Below are 19,415 nucleotides of genomic sequence, written 5' to 3'. Positions count from 1 at the left end.
TTGCTAGAGCAGGTGCCGGACGTTATTTTTAAAATTATTTTTACCGTGGACAGATGTAAGAATGGCACACGAAGGCAAAGGATTGGCTATCATATTTTCTGATGCTTCACTGGAGGCCTCAATACAGGAGGCAGAGAGTGAAAAATATGTCATCTATCCATTGGAGGCCAGGGAGCATGGACTCCCTGCAGATATACTTTGAGAAGGCAATGGGGACTCTCTGTGCTCTTTTCCAGTTTATAGGACAATTTTTTACACACCCACACCTTCAACACCTTTCTGGGACATTGGGTGACTTAGTCTATTTGTTGTAAACTCAAAGACTGCTGCATGGGGCGGTGTGGTAGCACAGTGATTGGCACTGTTGCTTCTCAGCTCCAGGGTCCCAGGTTTGATTTCCGGCTTGGGTCACTGTCTGTACAGAGTCTACACGTTCTCCCCGTGTGTGCGCGGGTTTCCTCCAGGTGCTCCGGTTTCCTCCCACAATCCAAAGATGTGTAGGTTAGATGGATTGGCCATGCTAAATTTTCCTTCGTGTGCAAAAAAGGGTTAGATGGGGTTGCTGGATTACAGGGATAGGGTGGAGGTTTGGGCTTAAGTAAAGTGCTCTTTCCAAGGGCCGATGCAGAGTCGATGGGCTGAATGGCCTCCTTCTGCACTGTAAATTCTATGACTGTATTGCCTCCAAGTGTAAACACATTGCACCTCTTCTCACTAAAACATCTCTAACAATCTCTAACAATCAAACCACCCGATCGAACTGCCAGGCAGTCCACAGAACTCTAAATTTAAAGCTACAGTCCCAAACTATAATAATCTCATAAAACTCATAATTGTAACACTTTCCATCCTGTTTGCCTACTGAGGACTAATCTTGCCATTTGTCTTTTTGTCCTATTTGCTCTTCCCAATGTTGATGTGAACTTTGTCAGTGGCTCAGCTATGCCTGTCCTTCTCCACACCTTCCTCCAGAATGTTCATTCACTTGTGAACAAGACTCTCACCATTGATGAGCCTTATATGGATGATTGCATCTACACCATGGCCTTGATTGAGACCTGGGTGATTCCATCAGGTTCTCCCGACTATACCTTCCACTTACCCTGCCCAAATGCATTTGTGACATGGCTTTTATCATCAAATTACACCTTGGCCTGTCCCTCTACTTTTTGGGAACATTTTCCTTTGAACATCTCAATTTACTCCACACCCCTCACCTCTCTTCTAAAATCCACAATCTGGCAATTCACGCAAGTAGAAGGTCAAGTTCCTCATTGAGACTATTGCATTGCATCCCTCTCTGCCCCAAGAGAATTTGTATCCCCAGCAATTTCCATCTCCATCCCAACTCATTATGTTCATTCTCCTGTGAATTCACTTCTTCCTCACTTCCCTTAATCTCTCTCTTCATGGGCATAATCTTCCTGCAGTGGTCAGGTTATAGCCGGCGGGACCGAAAGTCCATGGCAGGATTTGACTATGGCCAAATATGGGCGGCACTGTAGCACAGTGGATGAGAGGAGGTTTTGGGAACTGCAACTGCTGCCACCCCCTTTCCACCCGTCACCTGGATTCCTGCAACTGCTGCCAGCTTCTCTCCACCCCTTGCTCTCTGAAGCTGCTCCCACCATATGCCAAAATGGTTAAAGTCTGAACGCGGACAAAGAATGGACCCAAGATTCAGCGATGCATCCTGGCGGGTTTTCCACAAAGCTGTCCAGGAATTATGGGAGATCCTGATTTCCAGGGATGAGAGCAGGAGGTCCTCCTTCCCGTTCTGAGTTTTGACCAATGGGGAGTCGTGTACTTCGCATCAGCCACAACCTGGTCTACACCCATCACACTGTAGCCTTGATATTGATTGCAGAGAACTCTTCTTGTTAATGCCGCCATATCCACACTCTGAGTCTGAAACTGCAAGCCTCACCCGCCCTTAATCACCTTTGACCTTCCCTCCATCCACCCTTGACCCTGCCATTGGAGATGTTCTACCCAACCCCATCACCCTTGGCCAGCTCTCATTGAGCCTCGATCTTCCCAATGGCTCAGTGGAACTCCCCCACATCCCCCATTATCCTTGACCTTCCCTCTATCATCCTTGATTTTCCTTCAGTTACCCTCAACTCTCAGGACTCCATATAATCTATGTTCTATGTAATCTTTGATCTCCCCGCAACCATGTTTGACTTCACAATAGTTAGTGGCACATTTCTTCAGACCCCTGTAGTCTTGGTGACTATGGCCCTAACTGGAACAACACAAAATGTATCACTTCGCTTCTATCCTCCCTTCCCAACTGAGACACCCATTATCTTATCTTTGGAGGGGACTTGAAACGTGTCTTGGACTCAAAGTAAGATCGCTCAAATCTCAAGACCTTTGTCCTTTCTGGCATTTCCAAAGCTCTCTCTTCCTTCATGACTCAAATACGATGCGTACACCCTTGATGTTTCCTACATTGAGGCACAAAAAACTTCTACGTTTCCACCACGCTTATTCACATATCGACTATTTTTCCTGAGACAAAGCTTTTCTCCCAGCAGTAAAGAGCAGCTGAATAATAATAATCTTTCTTATTGTCACAAGTAGGCTTACATTAACACTGCAATGAGTTACTGTGAAGAGCCCCTAGTCGCCACACTCTTGCACCTGTTCAGGTACACAGAGGGAGAATTCAGAATGTCCAATTCACCTAACAAGAACGTCTTTCTGGACTTGTGGGAGGAAACTGGAGCACCTGGAGGAAACCCAGGCAGACATGGGGAGAACGTGCAGACTCCATACAGACAGTGACCCAAGCTAGGAATCGAACCTGGGACCCTGGAGCTGTGAAGCAACAGTGCTAACCACTGTGCTACTGTGACGCCCATCTACTGAGCTACAGTGCCGCCCATATTTGGCCATAGGCAAATCAGAGCACACACCCCGTTCCCTTGACTTGGTTCTTACACCCAATGCTAACTGTCGACCTCCATGGAGGTTCGATACAGCCCTATTATCTGACAGGAAATTATGCAAGTCCGTATCCGCCAGTATTAGCATTAATAGCTCGTAGGTGGATTTTGTTAACCCGGACATCCCCCAAACCAGCCAGTGCTCCATCCTGGTTAGAAGTCTTGATGTCCTTTTTATGTTTGCAGATAGAGGTCACGAAGGTTCAACTGAGAAATGTTTTTGTAGATGGCAATCATTTGTCACTTGCTTCAAAGAACTGATTGCTGTTGACTGTTAAGTCTACTGTTTTCTTTTTGTATAATTTTGTGTGATATATGTTTGTGTGTGTGTGTGGGGGGGGGGGGGGGTAAATTGATGACTATGCATTGTTCTCCGTTTCCCTGCTCCTTCCAAGTTTGAAAATCAATAAAAAGATGTTTTTTTAAAAATCATGTTTGATTGACCAATTTTTAACACTGATCTTCCCTGTATATTTCAGCTTCCTCCCTCTTAACCCCACGAGACTTTATGGGGCTGCCACCTTACTTGCGCATTCCCTCCCTTGGACAGCCATACCCTGTTCCACTTTTGACTTATGCTATCCGATCGCAATTATTAACTCTCCCGTTCCTGAAACTTCTCATGAAAAATGCAGATCCGAATCACTTCAAATCCACAAGGAAGACTAATTCGCCTGCTGCACGCCATGTTAAGCAATCATGAATCTGAAGACATGTGTTTCCCGTTCGCTGATTACTTAACTGAAAAGGTACACTTAATTCTGACAAGGTTACCTTTAATGAGCATACATGACATGCTAATGTATTCCTGACGCTTGTTGCAGAGAAGCTCGATCTGCGTCAATCCAATTCTCAGCCACCCCTTTGACCTTGCTGTCAGATGTGACCTCGCTACTTGTGTCAATTCACGTGCGTCATTCACAGATAAGGCCATCTCTGATTACTACGTTATGCCTCTCTTCACTCACATCTCCATTCCTTCTGCCAATTCCGTTTCCCTCTATGTTTGTCATTTGCAATTGCACTTTCAAATTGCCATTTTCTCTTCATTCATAATATAATTTTGTCAGCTACCAATCTGCTCAATCATAATCTCACTTCTACCTTTAATGTTGTTGTTCCTATTAAAACCATTATTCTCACGCCCTGGTCACTCCACGGTGGCATCCTCATTTCATCTGCCTAAACTTAAAGGAATGCACACTGAGCCAACATCCCCAAATCTCTCTGTGCCATATAAAGCATTATTGGCTCCTATTTTTCTCTCTCAATAATGATCACTATTCCAGGATTATTGTGGAATGCAAGGATAACCCAAGGCTTCTCTTCTCAGCTATAAAATATCTTAATTATCTCTGCCTCATTCACCCTCTCTTTAAAAAGATGGAGACCATCTCGTCAGCTGCTTCTGGTGGTGCTGTCTCTTCCCCTAGAGCTTTAGGCCAGATTTCTTCCAAGGATCTCCCCTGCTAAAGACAAATCACACTTCTTTCTCGAATTCCTCTCCTGAATCCTCTCATGCTCTCTCGGAACTCACATGGTCGGTGAAATTACTGGAGGGTACCCTGACCAGATTACTGGATGGAGTGCAGCAGACGTGGGATGTCCTGTACCAGCAATCCAGGAAGTGACCCACCAACAAGGTGACCATCCCCACCTGGAAGGCAATAGCTGCACTGATGAGTGCCAGCTCTTTCCAGAAGAGGATGGGACAGCAGTGCAGGAAGAAGATGAATGATATACTTCGCCCGGCCAGGGTTAGTCCGCCACCTCCAGTCTCCACAATTGGGGTCCAGATAGAACGGCACTCGTGGGGGTCTCCAAGGGGATCGGAGGCCCCCAGCTGCATGCCCTCTGAGCAGGGTGATGCCCTGGCACTGCATGTGTCACCTGCACACTCTGGCACTGCCAGTCTGGCACTATGCCACTACCACCCTTTTCGAGGAATTTATTTGTGGGCAACTTTTCAGTTGCACTTAAATTGTGTCCTGATCTCTCGCTATAACGGGGAGTGTTGGCGAGTGGAGCGTCCCATTATTAAAAAATGTGTTTTTGTGAGGCCTTGGTCGTCCATTCCCTGTTTAGGCCCCTTATTCAAAGCGAGTTGCCTTTGCGAATGCCGGGAAATACGCGGCTAAACGTGCTCTCTCAGGAACTTTGTTCCCTTTTGGGAAGGTCACGCCCTTGGAATTCTTGCCATCTCACTGTAATATTTTGTTCACTGTACTCATTATTTTCCTCTTGAAATATGCTCAAGGTCATTAATTTATTTTCACAATGCTGTAGATTTGGTAATATGTTTTTGACTTCCAATAAGGGCCAGTAACTTCCTCAGAGTGGCAATCTCCAGCGAGTTGACGCTACCGACGGACTTTATAAAGTCCCTGTCTCACCCAACCTTCCTCACTCAGGCTGGGTGGGAGAGGAGCAGTGAGGTGTGCCTCCCAGGTTGCATTGGCGTGGTGTAACTGGGGCACAGGGAAGGAACGAACACCTCCTTTTTTATGGCACTAGCTGCCGTAAAGGAAGTGGTTAAATGGGACAATTTAAAATGAGAAGTAAGTTTCAAAGGTACATGGTTCAGACAAAGTTGGAAGGTGTGGAGTGGGGAGGGGTTGCGCAGGGAGGTCAGGCGTCTGGGAAGGATGGACAGAGGGTCAGAACGGGAGATGGGAGAAAAGGACTTGGGTGAAATCGGACTGAGGGGATGTCAGGTCGGGACGGATTGGTGAGGGTGTCAGACTGGATTAGGGGAAGATGGGGAGTGGTGCGGTGGGGGGTTGGTGGGAACAGGATGGGGGGGGGGGGGGCGGTGCGATGGACCAGAAGGGGAGTCAGGTTGGACCTAGACTGGGCGGCGGGGCAGGAGTCCATAGGGGCAGTCTGTGCGAGGCTGGGTCTGGGTGTTGAAATAGTTACTCTGGAGTTAAAAGTGAATTTTCTTTCTGGTAACTCTTTCAGAATAGCCTATCAGGATTTAAATCACTTCTGTCGGATGATTCCCAGTCCAGCATAATTTCCCAAGGGATGTTAGTGCTTCTAGACAATTGCTGGGTGAACCCTTGCATGGGAACTACTGAGAGCTACAACACCATAGGCAGGTGCAAGGTCAATTCCAGCCCCACCCATCATGGAGTCACAACACAAGTATCCCTAAATGCAACACTGGGGAACCAGCAAGTTATGGACTAATGCTACTGGCACCTTGCGTATAAAAGATAACTTTGTGGGTGGAAAGGAGGACAGTGTTAAAGGAAAATCAGCCTTTTATAGCTCAGAATCAAGAAGGGAAGTAAGCTGCTGTTAATGAGAGAAAAGGTTTAGAAAATGCATCTTTTAGGCCCTTTCTTCCACAGCCACAGTAAAATGTTCAACAGAAAATGACACTCCTTGAAGAGGATGCGCTTCAGACCATTTTGTGTCGGCAAGCCTTTCATGTGCCATTTTCTCAAATTAGGGAGAGAAACCTGTACTGGAAATTGCTGGCACTGCCTACCCTCTGAATTGCTGACTCAGGCTGTGCCACATCAACCCATTTTTCCCCCCATTCTTGCAAATGGAGCTAAAATGTGAAATCAAGTTGCAGCCACATATACAGCATTTCAGATGCGTCCAGAAAACAAAACAGAAAACATTGTTTGTAGCTTTTAATTCATTCATCTCCCTCCTATTATAACATTACTGTTATACCCTCAAAGAAGATAAATATTGATCAAATCTTACAGACCTGCACCAAACACATTAATCAGAGGCTGCTGATTTTTTAAATCACTTCAGACTTTTAATAACTGTATATTCAGAATGCTTTACATCTCCTCAGGAAATCAAATGCCCAGATGATAATTTTATGATCCCATAAATTGGCAATAATTACCATAGTACAGATGTAAATATGCATAAATCTATTAAGACAGAAAAGAAAAACTACATGGTTTGATACTATATTATTTACTGACTTAACAAATCATTAAACAGGTACAAATTTATATATTTAAAACATTTGACTTGAAAAGTTATAAGTTAGAGTTTATGCATTGTGTATATTAAAATATGAAAACATTGATGTAGGAGCAGTTTATTCAGCACAATGAATTTGCTCTAAGATTCCTGTTTTCCATGACAATTCCATTTTTTAAATCCACTTCCCTACCAAAATGTTATGTTTTGATTAGATATATAGGAGAATTGTACCCAATTTCAGGAATAATGTTTGGAAATACTAAAAATCTAGCTATGAATTACAAGCCTAAGGCAACTTTCATAACTGTGGAAGAAAATCACAAGTGGTTTATGTCAGGGTTTTTCAAACTGCGGGTTGGGACTCGTGAGTGGATTACGGGTGGGTGTCAGGAAGGTCGCGGCAGTCCCGATCGCGGGAGAAGCGCCCAATGACAGCAATCGACTTTTAAATTGAGAATGCCCACCAAAGTCGACTTTTAAATGGAACAAAACAGTCTTCTATTGGCCAGGTGGCACTGTCAGACTGGCTGGGGTATTGTCAGGATGCCTGGCTAGCTGTGCCAGGGTGCCCAGGGTGGCACTGCCAAGGGTCCATGCCCATGAAAGGGTGGATGAGCGGGATATGAAGAGTGGAGTGATGAAAGGCAGGTACGAAGGGGCCCCATATAAGTCAGGGGCGGTTAAGGGTGAGTGGCCAGAAAGGAGGAACCCCAAAGTGGAGTGGGTAGGCTGAAAAGACGGGGTCCTCAGTGACCCCGTAGCGGGGTGTCGTCACTTGGCGGGGTTTGAGGTAGTGCCCATATATGCGGGGGAGGGTGACATTGCCCATGGGGGGGGGGGGGGGGGGGGGGGGGGGGCTTTGAACCTCATTTAGAGATCGGTGCACCCTCTCAAAATGGCAGCCTGGTTGTTACAGAACCGCTCTCTCTGATGGGTTCAGCTATCCAGTGATGAAAAACATTTCTAAGTGTGGGCTTGGCCAGGGAGAAACTCCCCAAGGCCCAGAAAAATGGCTAAATGTGATTGAATAGCCACGTGAATCTAGCCTAAAAAGCCAGCCGGAAACTCTCCACCAAACCTGCCTAAATGACACTTCAAAGTTTTTTTGGGTTGAATTCTGTCCTATCTCTTTGTTCATAGTTCTAAGAGTCAATAAAGACATAGGGCGCGATCGATTCTCCGGAAACATTTCTAAGTGTGCCAGTGAGTGGGAATTGCCACGAGCTTCCCGCTGCTCGGCCCAGCGAGGTTGGCAACACTATTCAACGTTAATTGCTCCACTTAACGAGGTCTCATGGGCTTCTTGCCCCAAATGTCGGCTCGCCAGCTGATTCGCCAGGACCGCGCTCAGCAGCCCCCCACTAACAAGATCGAGCAGCACTTAAGCTGCACTTGCTCAGCCAACGCCAGATAGCACACAACAATGGAGCCGAGGAGACCAGCCCCAAGATTCGGGGATGCTGACCTGGAGACGCTCCTGGAAGCGGTGGAACCCAGGAGGGATGTCCCGTTCCCCTGGGGGCCACAAGGCAGCCAATGCTGCCTGGGACGAGGTGGCAGCAGCAGTCAGCAATGAGGTGGCGACAGCAGTCAGCTTGGGTACTGTGACCAGGAGGGCTGGCCTCCAGTGTCGGAAGAAGGACAATGACCAACACCTGGTTGCACGAGCGAGTAGACACCAATGCCTCCCCCCCCCCAGGGAGATTCACCCCCCCCAACCCTCCAAGCAACCCCCAGGTGAGACACAGTTAGAGTCAGGCATCTATTGGATTCATGGACCCAGCTGGGTCCCAACTTGATGCTGAGCCTCTGGAACAGAGTTCCTCAGAGCTAATGGAGACGATAGGGAGCAGCCAGGACATTCAGAGGGCGATGTCAGTGTCACTCCAGCATACCCATAGCAGCTTGGAGGAGTCCCAGAGGCTATGGGCGCAGGGGATGGCGCCGGCAATGTGTGGCACCGAGGCCAACACTGCTAGGGTGGCGACCGCTGTGGAAAGCCTGGTGCACGACGTTGGCACCATGAGTGAAGGTGTCCAAGGCATCGCGCAGTAACGGCCATGGCTGAGGGTCTCGGCAGTATGTCTTTCTCGCTGGGGGATGTCACCCAGTACCAGGCCGACCTTTATGAGGTCTGCGGGACATGTCCCACTCTCAGATGGGCATAGCCAAGGCACTGCAGAGCATGGCCCAGTCAGTGATGAGCATCGCTGAGGGCGTCGACACGATGGTGCAGACATTGGGGAACCATCAGGACTGACAGAGCTAGATGGTGCAGGGTCTCAAACCAGCTGCCCCTCCATCCCAAGGCAGTCCCTATGGGCACCGACCGGGAGGAGGGAGCGCTGAGTGCCAACCCGGAACCGTCCCATGGGGCGGCGCCGGTTGTCACCAGCTCTCCCAGGTTCCACCCCTCTGATGAGGCCGCGTCTCGGGGTCAGCACACGGGAACAGGGCTGCACGGTTGTGCATATGCCATCGACAGGTGAGCCGGGGGCCTCCAGCCCCAGATCCCCCAGAGGACACCCAGAAGGGGCATCGATAGCCACGAGACGAGGTAAGCCGCTGGCTTCCTCCACCTCAGATGTGCATCCTGGGGAGGCACCTAGAGGTAGTGGTACAGCTAGGAGGGCAAAGCACATTGAGGATCACTGAGGGCGCCAGGCGAGGGGGGTGGGGTGGGGTGAGGGGGTGCGGCACCATCGGGAGAACGGGGGCCTGTATTGAACAATAAACACCCTTGTGCACAACAAATAGGAAGCCTCTGTCATTTTCTTCTGCATGCAGGTGATGGGTGTGAGCGAGCACTCAGCAGACAAGCAAAGATCAGACTATGGCAGAGATTGAGGAGCACCTGCGCCCAGCTCTCTGCGGGTTATCATTAACCCCCTGCCCTCGAGAGTGTACTGGAGTGCACCACCGGAGCAGTCGAGGCACCGGAACTTGAGGAGTCCAATGCACAGCTCAATGACCTCATGACCTCATTGTACTGGGTTTCCGCTTCAGTCTCTGACCTCTGTACTGGTATCATGAGACAGGTCCTCAGTGGTTACCCCTTATCCCCCAAGAGCCAGCTGCCTGTCCTAGCGTGCCCCTTGAAGAGGCTGAGGATGTCTGACTGCCCCAGGATGTAGCTGTCCTGCACACTCGCTGGGAAGCGTGCACATAAGTGAATTATCTTCATCTGGTGGTGGCAGACAAGTTGTATGTTTCGGGATTGGAACCCCTTCCGTTAACATAGGGCATCCCCCAGATGGCCCGGTGAGCGCAGGACAACATACGTGGCCCCTGGACCTGGGGCATCCCGGCGATGGCGGATAAACCTGCTGCCTGGGCATCTTGCTGGGCTTGGTCCATGTCAAAGATTGTACAAACATGGTTCTGTAGCCACTGACTCTATCCGTCTCTCTGGCAGCTATCCAAGGCTGGTCCTGAAATAAGCTTCCGATCACATATCTGTGCTATTACTAAGACTACCTGTTTCCTAGCCTGTAACATCACCTGACACTGCTTCTGCCTCAGATCTCATACTGCTGAAAACCTCATTCATGCCTTTGTTACCTCTAAACTTGACTATTTCAATGCATTCCTGGCCTGGCTCCATGTTTTACCTTTCATAAACATGACACTGCCCAAATCTGCACCAAGTTCTCTTCACCCATCTCGCTGAGCTTGTTGACCTATGTTATCTACCAGTAAAGCAATACCTTGATTTTAAACCTCTCATCCTTGATTTCGACTTGTGCATTTCCAATTTTAATCATTGATGGCAGTGGCTTTAGCTGCCTTGGCCTTAAGTTCTGAAGTAGTTTCCCTAAACCTCCCCGCCTTGCTAGCTTGTTTTCTTCCTTTAAGGCACAACTTAAACATACATCCTTGACAAAGCTTTTGGTCACCTGATCTCACAGCCTTTCTGTGACTAGGGTGTCATATTTTGTTTTATAACACGCCTGTGAAGTGCTTTCGGGGTTGGGACAGAGAGACTGGTCAACAGCCTTTAAAAATCCTGACAGCCCTCGGCGGACATTAGGCCTATGACTGTTTAGGACACATGCACACATTCAAAACATGTTGAAGGGGAATATTTGGCGAGATTTAGCGGTATTTGGAAATGGAGCCAGAGAGCAGCTGAGGGAGCAGTGGAGAGCAGACACACGCACAACCGGGAATCTGGTGACTCCGCTACCGGCACTGAGTCAACGAAAAGCGACCCCGAGCCAATGTGGTATTAACACTGACTACTCCAGAGCCCTGAGTGAGTGAGAGAGGGAAGTGAATGTTGGGAGATACGAAACGTCCTTTGTCAATGATGGTCAAGCAAGCTCGGCGTGAAAAAAATGATGATGAACATCTGTTCTAAGATTGTGACTGTGACATGCCTCAACAGAAAGATACAAAGAAGCTCTGTAACAAAATCAAATGGATACCTGACGAGGATGAGAAGTTAAAGAAGTTGGTAGAAAAGGTACAGTTTGAATTGAGACCATAGCTCGTACCTGTAAGTCATACCGGTTAAGTTCTTGTTTTGTGTTTGATTAATTGTTTGTTATTTTGGTCCGTAAAAACATCTTTGTAATGTATTGTAATTCTTTTTGCACTCTGATTTGGAATATAAATAAACACCTTTGGATGAAGGTGGCATTGCATGCTTTGCCACCAACAATATTATATCATTTTTAGCCCACCTTTGGGCCCACGTTATCCTCGCCAAGCCTTGGGTGTGACATTCGGTGGCAGCAGTGGGATGGCAAACCGCAGAGTATTCCGGCCCTATAGGTAGCCCTCGGCTATGTTCTAGCAAAGGCCGACCGGAAATGAATAAAGATGAGGCCTGGGTCACGGTAGAATAAGCACCTCCAGAGAGCTTGGAGCAAGACCAAAGGTTGGAAGGAGCCACTCTGAGCAGGCCGAGCTGGTGTTCTTTTTTGCGGGTGTTCATCACTGCCCAGAAGGAAAGAGAGGAGGGACTGATGGAGGAACTCGGCTAGAAAACAGCAATGATGTCAGGCCCACTTTGTCCTCCATGGTCTGAGAAACCCCAAGCCACAACATCCAGCGGTGTGGTCAGCGACAGTGATAGTCCATGACGGTTGGACAACTTTTCCTGTGGGGTTTTTATTCCATAAAACCATAAGGCATAGGAGCAGAATTAGGCCACTCAGCCCATCGAGTCTGCTCCACCATTCAATCATGGCTGATATTTTTCTCATCCCCATTCTCTTGCCTTCTCCCCATAACCCCTAATCGCCTTTTTAAACCAAGAACCTAGCTATCTCTGTCTTAAAGACACTCAGTGATTTGGCCTCCACAGCCTTCTGCAACAAAGTCTTCCACCAATTCACCACCCTCTGGCTGGAGAAATTCCTCTTCATCTCTGTTTTAAAGGATCGTCCCTTTAGTCTGAGATTGTGTCCTCTGGTTCTAGTTTTTCCTCCAAGTGGAAACATCCTCTCCACGTCCACTCTATCCAGGCATCGCAGTATTCTGTAAGTTTCAATAAGATCTCCCCTCATCCTTCTAAACGCCAACGAGTACAGACCCAGATTCCTCAACCAGTCCTCATACGGCAACGTTCCACAAAGTAACGTATATTTGGTGCTCTGTTCCTGGAGGTATTACAGAAGAAGAGCATGTAGGATATTTAATATACAAGATATATTTATCTGTTGGTTGAGTATTAAGTGTCACAATAGGAGAAGCAGCTAATGCGTACTGAAATCCAAATGCCTATTCATTAATGTATGAAGAACAGTTTATTTTCAAGGAAAAGACATACTGCACACTAAACTGGTTATTTTATATTCTTTGAGAGCTAAACCCAGTCTTCTACTTTTACAGAATAATGATTTGTTATACTTTGTAAACCTGTCCCCATACTTAACAATTCTCATTTGGAGACTGTAGAAATTAAGATATTTTTAGATGACCAATGATCAGATGTTATCAAATCAAAAGTACGTGTAAAACATTATAATTTCTGTCACTTCAATCCATCAGTGACACTTACAGAACAAAGTGGGTGCCAACCTTCATCTACTTAAGAACATATATTTTTGTAAACGCATCTAAGCAAAAACATTTACATCATCCTAGATATAAAATAACTTGTCCCTGAAACCTGCTAATCCAATTAATTTAATCAGGTTAATTTAACACAGCTACCCTTTTAAGACTTTTTAAAATTACTCTTAATTGGAACTCACAGTAGATTTACATGCAAAATATTTCTCTCAAAACTAAAAGAGCTAAGTGGGGTCCTAACAGAGGTCTTTAAAGTTATGAAAGGTTTTGATCGAGTGGATACAGAGAGACTGTTTCCTCTCGTTCGGCAGAATATTCATCAATGTAATTTAATCATCAAGAAATCCAACAGTGAATCAGAAGAAACGTCTTCACCCAAAACATGGTAAAAATGTGGAATTCTACCACAGGGAGTGGCTGATGTGTACAGGATATTGCATTTAAGCGGAATTTAGGCAGGCATCTGAAGGAGAAGGGAACAGATGGTTATGATGGTAGATTTGGAATAGATGAAGAAAGGTGAACGAAGGTTTAAGTGAGCATAAATATTGACATGGACTGGCATGAATGGCCTGTTTCTGTGCTGCATATCCTATTTAACCTACTTAATTCTCACAGTTACATCTCACCTAACGTTTCACTGTCACAAACTTAAAAACATTACTCATGTAATGGTCACGTTGCGCTTAAGTGAGAGTGCGACGAGCACCCTAATGGAGTCTGCTGGCAGGCCAGGCAGCTGGATGCCAGAGGATGCGGCAGTGGCAGCTCGAGGCGGCGGCACATGTACTGGGCCTCACCCCCACACTGTGGACCCGGCTGCCCATCAGACCAGAGAGAGACTCCAATGGCCCAAGGTGTACAGGCATCGCTGGTCTTTCGAAGAGGTGATGGATAGTGGGTGCCGCAGATGGTTCCGCTCAACAAAGGGACGATGCGGCACCTATGCCAGGCCCTTGCGGACTTGGTACCATGTGGAGGAGGGGAGGATACCCGCTCTTGGTAGCAGTGAACGTCACCACAGCCCGGGACGTTTACACATCAGGATTATTCCTAGGATTGGGCGTGAACACGTGCAGCATCTCATAAGCTAGAGCCCACAAGTGCATCCATGAGGTCATAGATTCCATGTTTGCCCGGGCAGCTAACGATATAAACTGTGACATGGACTAAGCCCAACAAAATACCCGGGCAGCAGGATTCTCCATTATCGACGGGATGCCCCACGTTCAGGGTCGAAACGATGGCACGCATGTCACCTTGTGCTCACCGGGGCATTTGGGAGTACCCTACACCAACAGGAAGGGGTTCCACTCCCTGAACATCCAGCTTGTGAGAGACCACCACATGAAGATCATGCACGCGTGTGCACGCTTCCCAGGGAGTGCACACGACAGCTACATCCTGGTGTCATGTGAGAGTACCTTTAAGAAATGGATGTTTAAGCAATGTACCTTTAAGAAAACAGTGATGTCAGAGAGTGGGGGGAGCTGAGCTCAGATCAGCCATTTTGTGGTTTAGTTTCAGTTTGAAAAGAGCTTGGCGAGTGTCTGTGTTTGCAGTGAGCTGGATCTGCTGTGATCTCTGCCATGAAAGACTATCCCTGGATCGTTTGGGTGATTTAAACTCATAATAGTAAAGCCTTTAACCTGATGTGTTTCTGTTTAAAGGTGTTAAGTCTCTCTTGGATGTTGAAAGGAATAACTGAAGGATTATTTAGAGTTGTAAAATTTTCAGGGTTATCTTTGAAGTAAAGGGTGTTAAGAGATCCAATGTTTATTTGAGAGGTTAAGTTGAGTTCATGGAATAAACATTGTTTTGTGTTTAAAAACCCACGTGTCCATAATTGTAATCCCACCCCTAGGGAACAAGCCGTGTGCTCAGAAAAGCAACAATAGCATTAAAGGGAGAGGTTGGTTGAACTCCATGATACATTTTGGGGTTCTGAAAACGCCTCTCCCATTACAATTCGGGGCTCGAGGGGGATAAAAGTCTATCCATTGGATTGGCTATTGTGAACTTAAAGACAGTGAAGGACTGTTGCTTTTCCGATGTGGTATTTTAGTTTAAGTGGGGAGTGTGTTGTGGACAATGACTCTATCAGAGGCTCAGAGGTTTTTGGGGGTGGAGAATGTCACACATAGTACCTTACGGCCAGAGACGAAAAGCAGACTGTTAGATTTGGCAAAAACATTGCAGTTAACATTACCTGACAAAATGCGAAAAGATGAGGTAATTATGGCAATGGTTAAGCATTTAAAGTTGCCCGAGTTAGAGTTTGACACATTGGAAATGGCAAAAATTCAGTTGCAAATTAAACAAATGGAACATAAGAAAGAATTAAAGCTACTTGAATACAAGAGAGAGAGAGAGATGAGAAAGAGAGAGAGAGGAAAAAGAAAAGGAGAGAGAAGAAAGGAGAAAAGAAAGAATAGCCCGAGCAGAACAAAAAGAAAAAGAAAGGGAGATACAGATCAGGGAAAAAGATAAAGAGAGGGAGTTTGAACTTCAGAAAATGGCCATGAAACATGAAAGTCAGTTAAAATTGGCAGACGTAAAGGGAATCATACAGTTGGATGATAGTGATGAAGATAGTGAGAAAGAGTGTCATAGTCGAAGGCTTGGTGGGAATCTATTTAAATATGTCCAAGCATTGCCAAGGTTTGACGAGAAGGAAGTGGAAGCCTTTTTCATTTCATTTGAGAAGGTAGCTAAACAAATGAAATGGCCACAGGACATGTGGGTATTACTGATTCAAACAAAGCTGGTAGGTAGAGCTAGTGAAGTGTTTGCATCACTACTGGAGGAGGTATCTGGAACGTATGAGGAGGTGAAAAAATCCATCTTAAGTGCATATGAGCTAGTGCCTGAAGCTTACAGACAAAGGTTTAGAAATTTAAGGAAAGAATTTGGTCAAACATACTTGGAGTTTGAAAGGCTCAAACAGAGTAATTTTGATAGGTGGATAAGGGCTTTGAAAATAGACTAAAAGTATGAAGCTCTCAGAGAAATTATACTTTTGGAGGAGTTTACAAATTCAATTCCTGATGTAGTGAGAACTCATGTGGAAGATCAGGGGGTTAAAACTGCGAGATTAGCAGCAGAAATGGCAGATGATTATGAATTAGTTCATAAATCAAAGATTGGTTTCCGACATCAGTTTCAGCCGGTAAGGGATAGAAACTGGGGACATGAGAAATACTCAAGTGGTAAAGGTAAAGGTGATCTGATGGGAGAATAAAGAGAGTGTACCTCAGATTAAAAAATAAATCCAGGAGGGTGGAAAAGAAATGAAAAGTTTCAAATGTTTTCACTGTAATAAACTAGGCCATGCAAAGTCACAGTGTTGGTGGTTGAAGAAAAGCACTGGAAAGGCTGATGTGGTAAAACAGGATAAGACAATAGGATTTGTTAGAGTGGTAAAGGAAAGCCCAAAGGAAATGAAGGAGGTGCAAACGATTGGACAGCCTGTTCAAGAAGTAATTATTAAGAAGGTGCCAGATGTCTTTAAAGAATTTACTTGTGTGGGTAAAGTTTACTCATGTGTATCAGGAGGAGCAGGTAAAGAAGTCACAATTTTAAGAGATACAGGGGCTAGTCAATCTTTAATGGTAAGAGATGAGGAATTATGTAGTTTGGGAAGAATGTTGCCAGAAAAGGTGGTGATATGTGGAATTCAGGGTGAGAGGAGTAGCGTTCCATTATATAAGGTAAGGTTGGAAAGTCCAGTGAAGAGTGATGAAGAGGTAGTAGGAGTAATAGAGAAACTATCTTGTCCAAGAATACACTTTATCTTGGGTGATGATATAGCTGGATCGCAGGTGGGAGTGATGCCTACTGTGGTTGATAAGCCAGTGGAAAAATCAGACAACTGAAGGGTTGAAGGACGAATATCCTGGGATTTTTCCGGATTGTGTAGTAACAAGGTCGCAAAGTCACAGGTTAAGACAAGAGGAGAAATCAAAGAGTGAAGATGAAGTTGAAGTGCAATTATCAGAAACGATTTTTGATCAGATGGTTGAAAAAGAACAAGAACAGGTGGAGGATGAGGCAGATATTTTTAGTTCAGGAAAATTGGCGGAGTTACAACAGAAAGATGTAGAAATAAGCGGATATATCAGAAAGCAAATACGGAAGAGGAATCTGAGAGTATACCAGTGTTATTACCGTAAAAGTGATGTCTTGATGAGAAAATGGAGACCTGTACATATGCAGGCGGATGAAAAATGGGCAGAAGTTCATCAAGTAGTATTGCCGGTAGGGTATAGAAAGGAGGTGTTGCGAGTTGCACATGAGGTACCAGTGGGAGGTCATTTGGGAATAAGGAAACCTCAAGCTAAAATCCAGAAACATTTTTATTGGCCTGGACTACATAAAAATGTAGTTAAATTTTGTCAATCATGTCACACATCAAGTGATAGGGAAACCGCAAGCAGTGATAAAACATGCGCCCTTAATACCCATTCCAGCATTTGAGGAACCTTTTACGAGGGTCATTATTGATTGTGCAGGGCCGCTTCCTAAAATGAAAAGTGGGAATAAATATCTTTTGACTATAATGGATGTGTCAACTAGATTTCCAGAGGCCATTCCAGTATGTAATATTACAGCTAAAAGGATTGTGGAGGAGCTACTTAAATGTTTTACTAGATTTGGACTACCCACAGAAATTCAATCTGATCAAGGATTGGATTTTACTTCAAAGTTGTTCAAAGAAGTTATGGATAGCTCAGGAATAAAACAATTTAAATCAACTGCGTACCATCCAGAATCGCAGGGAGCGTTAGAAAGGTGGCATCAGACATTAAAGACAATGTTGAGGGCTTATTGTCAAGATTATCCAGAGGATTGGGATTAAAGGAATCCCATTCGTATTGTTTGCAATTAGGGATGCACCTAATGAGTCTACCAAATTTAGTCCTATTGAACTAATTTTTGATCATGAGGTAAGTGGACCACTTAAATTGATTAAGGAAAAATTGGTGGGTGAGAAATCGGAAATTATACTATTGGATTACGTGTCACATTTTAGGGAACGATTAAATAGAGCAGGTGAATTGGCTAGACAACATTTGAAAGTTGCACAAAATGTGATGAAACGGGTAGCGGACCAGAAATCCAAAGTTTGTAGTTTTGCCAGTGGGGATAAAGTTTTAGTATTGTTACCAGTGCTAGGGGAGCCTTTAAAAGCAAGGTTTTATGGACCGTATCAGATTGAAAGGAAATTAAGTGAGGTGAATTATGTGGTAAAAACACCAGGTAGAAGGAAGACTCACCGAGTGTGTCATGTGAATATGCTTAAAAGGTACTTTGAAAGGGAAGGAGAGAAAAAGGAGGTTTTAATGATTATAACTCAAAGTGACGAACCAAATCCAGATGACTGTGAATTTGACATACCTCAAATTAAATTGGAAAATGAGGATGTTCTTAAAAATTGGGATGAATTGTTAAGTTACCTTCCAGAGGAAAAACGAACTGACCTGAAAGAGTTATTAATATCACATGGGCAAGTTTGTAGAGATAAATTGGGAAGTACTAAAATGGCTATACATGATGTAGATGTGGGAAATGCTGTTCCGATCAAACAACATCCATGTAGACTTAACCCTTTAAAATTGGCTACTCTGGCTACATCGAGGGCATCTTGAAACCCATCGTACAAGGTACACCCAGCTTCTGTCGCGACACGACGGACTTCCTACAGAAACTCAGCACCCATGGACCAGTTGAACCAGGAACATTCCTCGTCACAATGGATGTCTCGGCACTCTACATCAGCATCCCCCATGACGACGGCATTGCTGCAACAGCATCAGTACTCAACACCGACAACTGCCAATCTCCAGACGCAATTCTGCAACTCATCCGCTTCATTTTGGATCACAACGTCTTCACCTTCGACAACAAGTTCTTCATCCAGACGCACGGAACAGCCATGGGGACCAAATTCGCACCCCAATACGCCAACATCTTCATGCACAAGTTTGAACAGGACATACTCACCGCACAGGACCTTCAACCGACGTTATACACCAGATACATCGATGACATTTTTTTCCTTTGGACCCACGGCGAAGAATCACTGAAACGACTACACGATGACATTAATAAGTTCCATCCAACCATCAGACTCACCATGGACTACTCTCCAAAATCAGTTGCATTCTTGGACACACTCGTCTCCATCAAGGACGGTCACCTCAGCACTTCGCTTTACCGCAAACCCACGGATAACCTCATGATGCTCCACTTCTCCAGCTTCCACCCTAAACACATTAAAGAAGCCATCCCCTATGGACAAGCGCTCCGTATACACAGGGTCTGCTCAGACAAGGAGGAGCGTAACAGACATCTACAGACGTTGAAAGATGCCCTCGTACGAACGGGATATGGCACTCGACTCATCGATCGACAGTTCCAACGCGCCACAGCGAAAAACCGGACCGACCTCCTCAGAAGACAAACATGGGACACAACCGA

At 45.6% G+C, this 19,415-nt stretch overlaps 1 protein-coding gene across 6 annotated transcripts in view; it reads right to left on the bottom strand.

Annotated features, from left to right (window-relative positions):
* Positions 1–19,415, bottom strand: part of pmfbp1 (polyamine modulated factor 1 binding protein 1) — a 1,352,449-nt gene that overhangs the window by 450,774 nt on the left and 882,260 nt on the right. The window lies entirely within an intron of this gene.

This window comes from Scyliorhinus torazame, chromosome 10 (assembly GCF_047496885.1).
Source record: "Scyliorhinus torazame isolate Kashiwa2021f chromosome 10, sScyTor2.1, whole genome shotgun sequence".
NCBI lineage: Eukaryota > Metazoa > Chordata > Chondrichthyes > Carcharhiniformes > Scyliorhinidae > Scyliorhinus > Scyliorhinus torazame.
The sequence above is the reverse complement of the archived record's forward strand: the minus strand, read 5'-3'. Positions and strand labels throughout refer to the sequence as shown.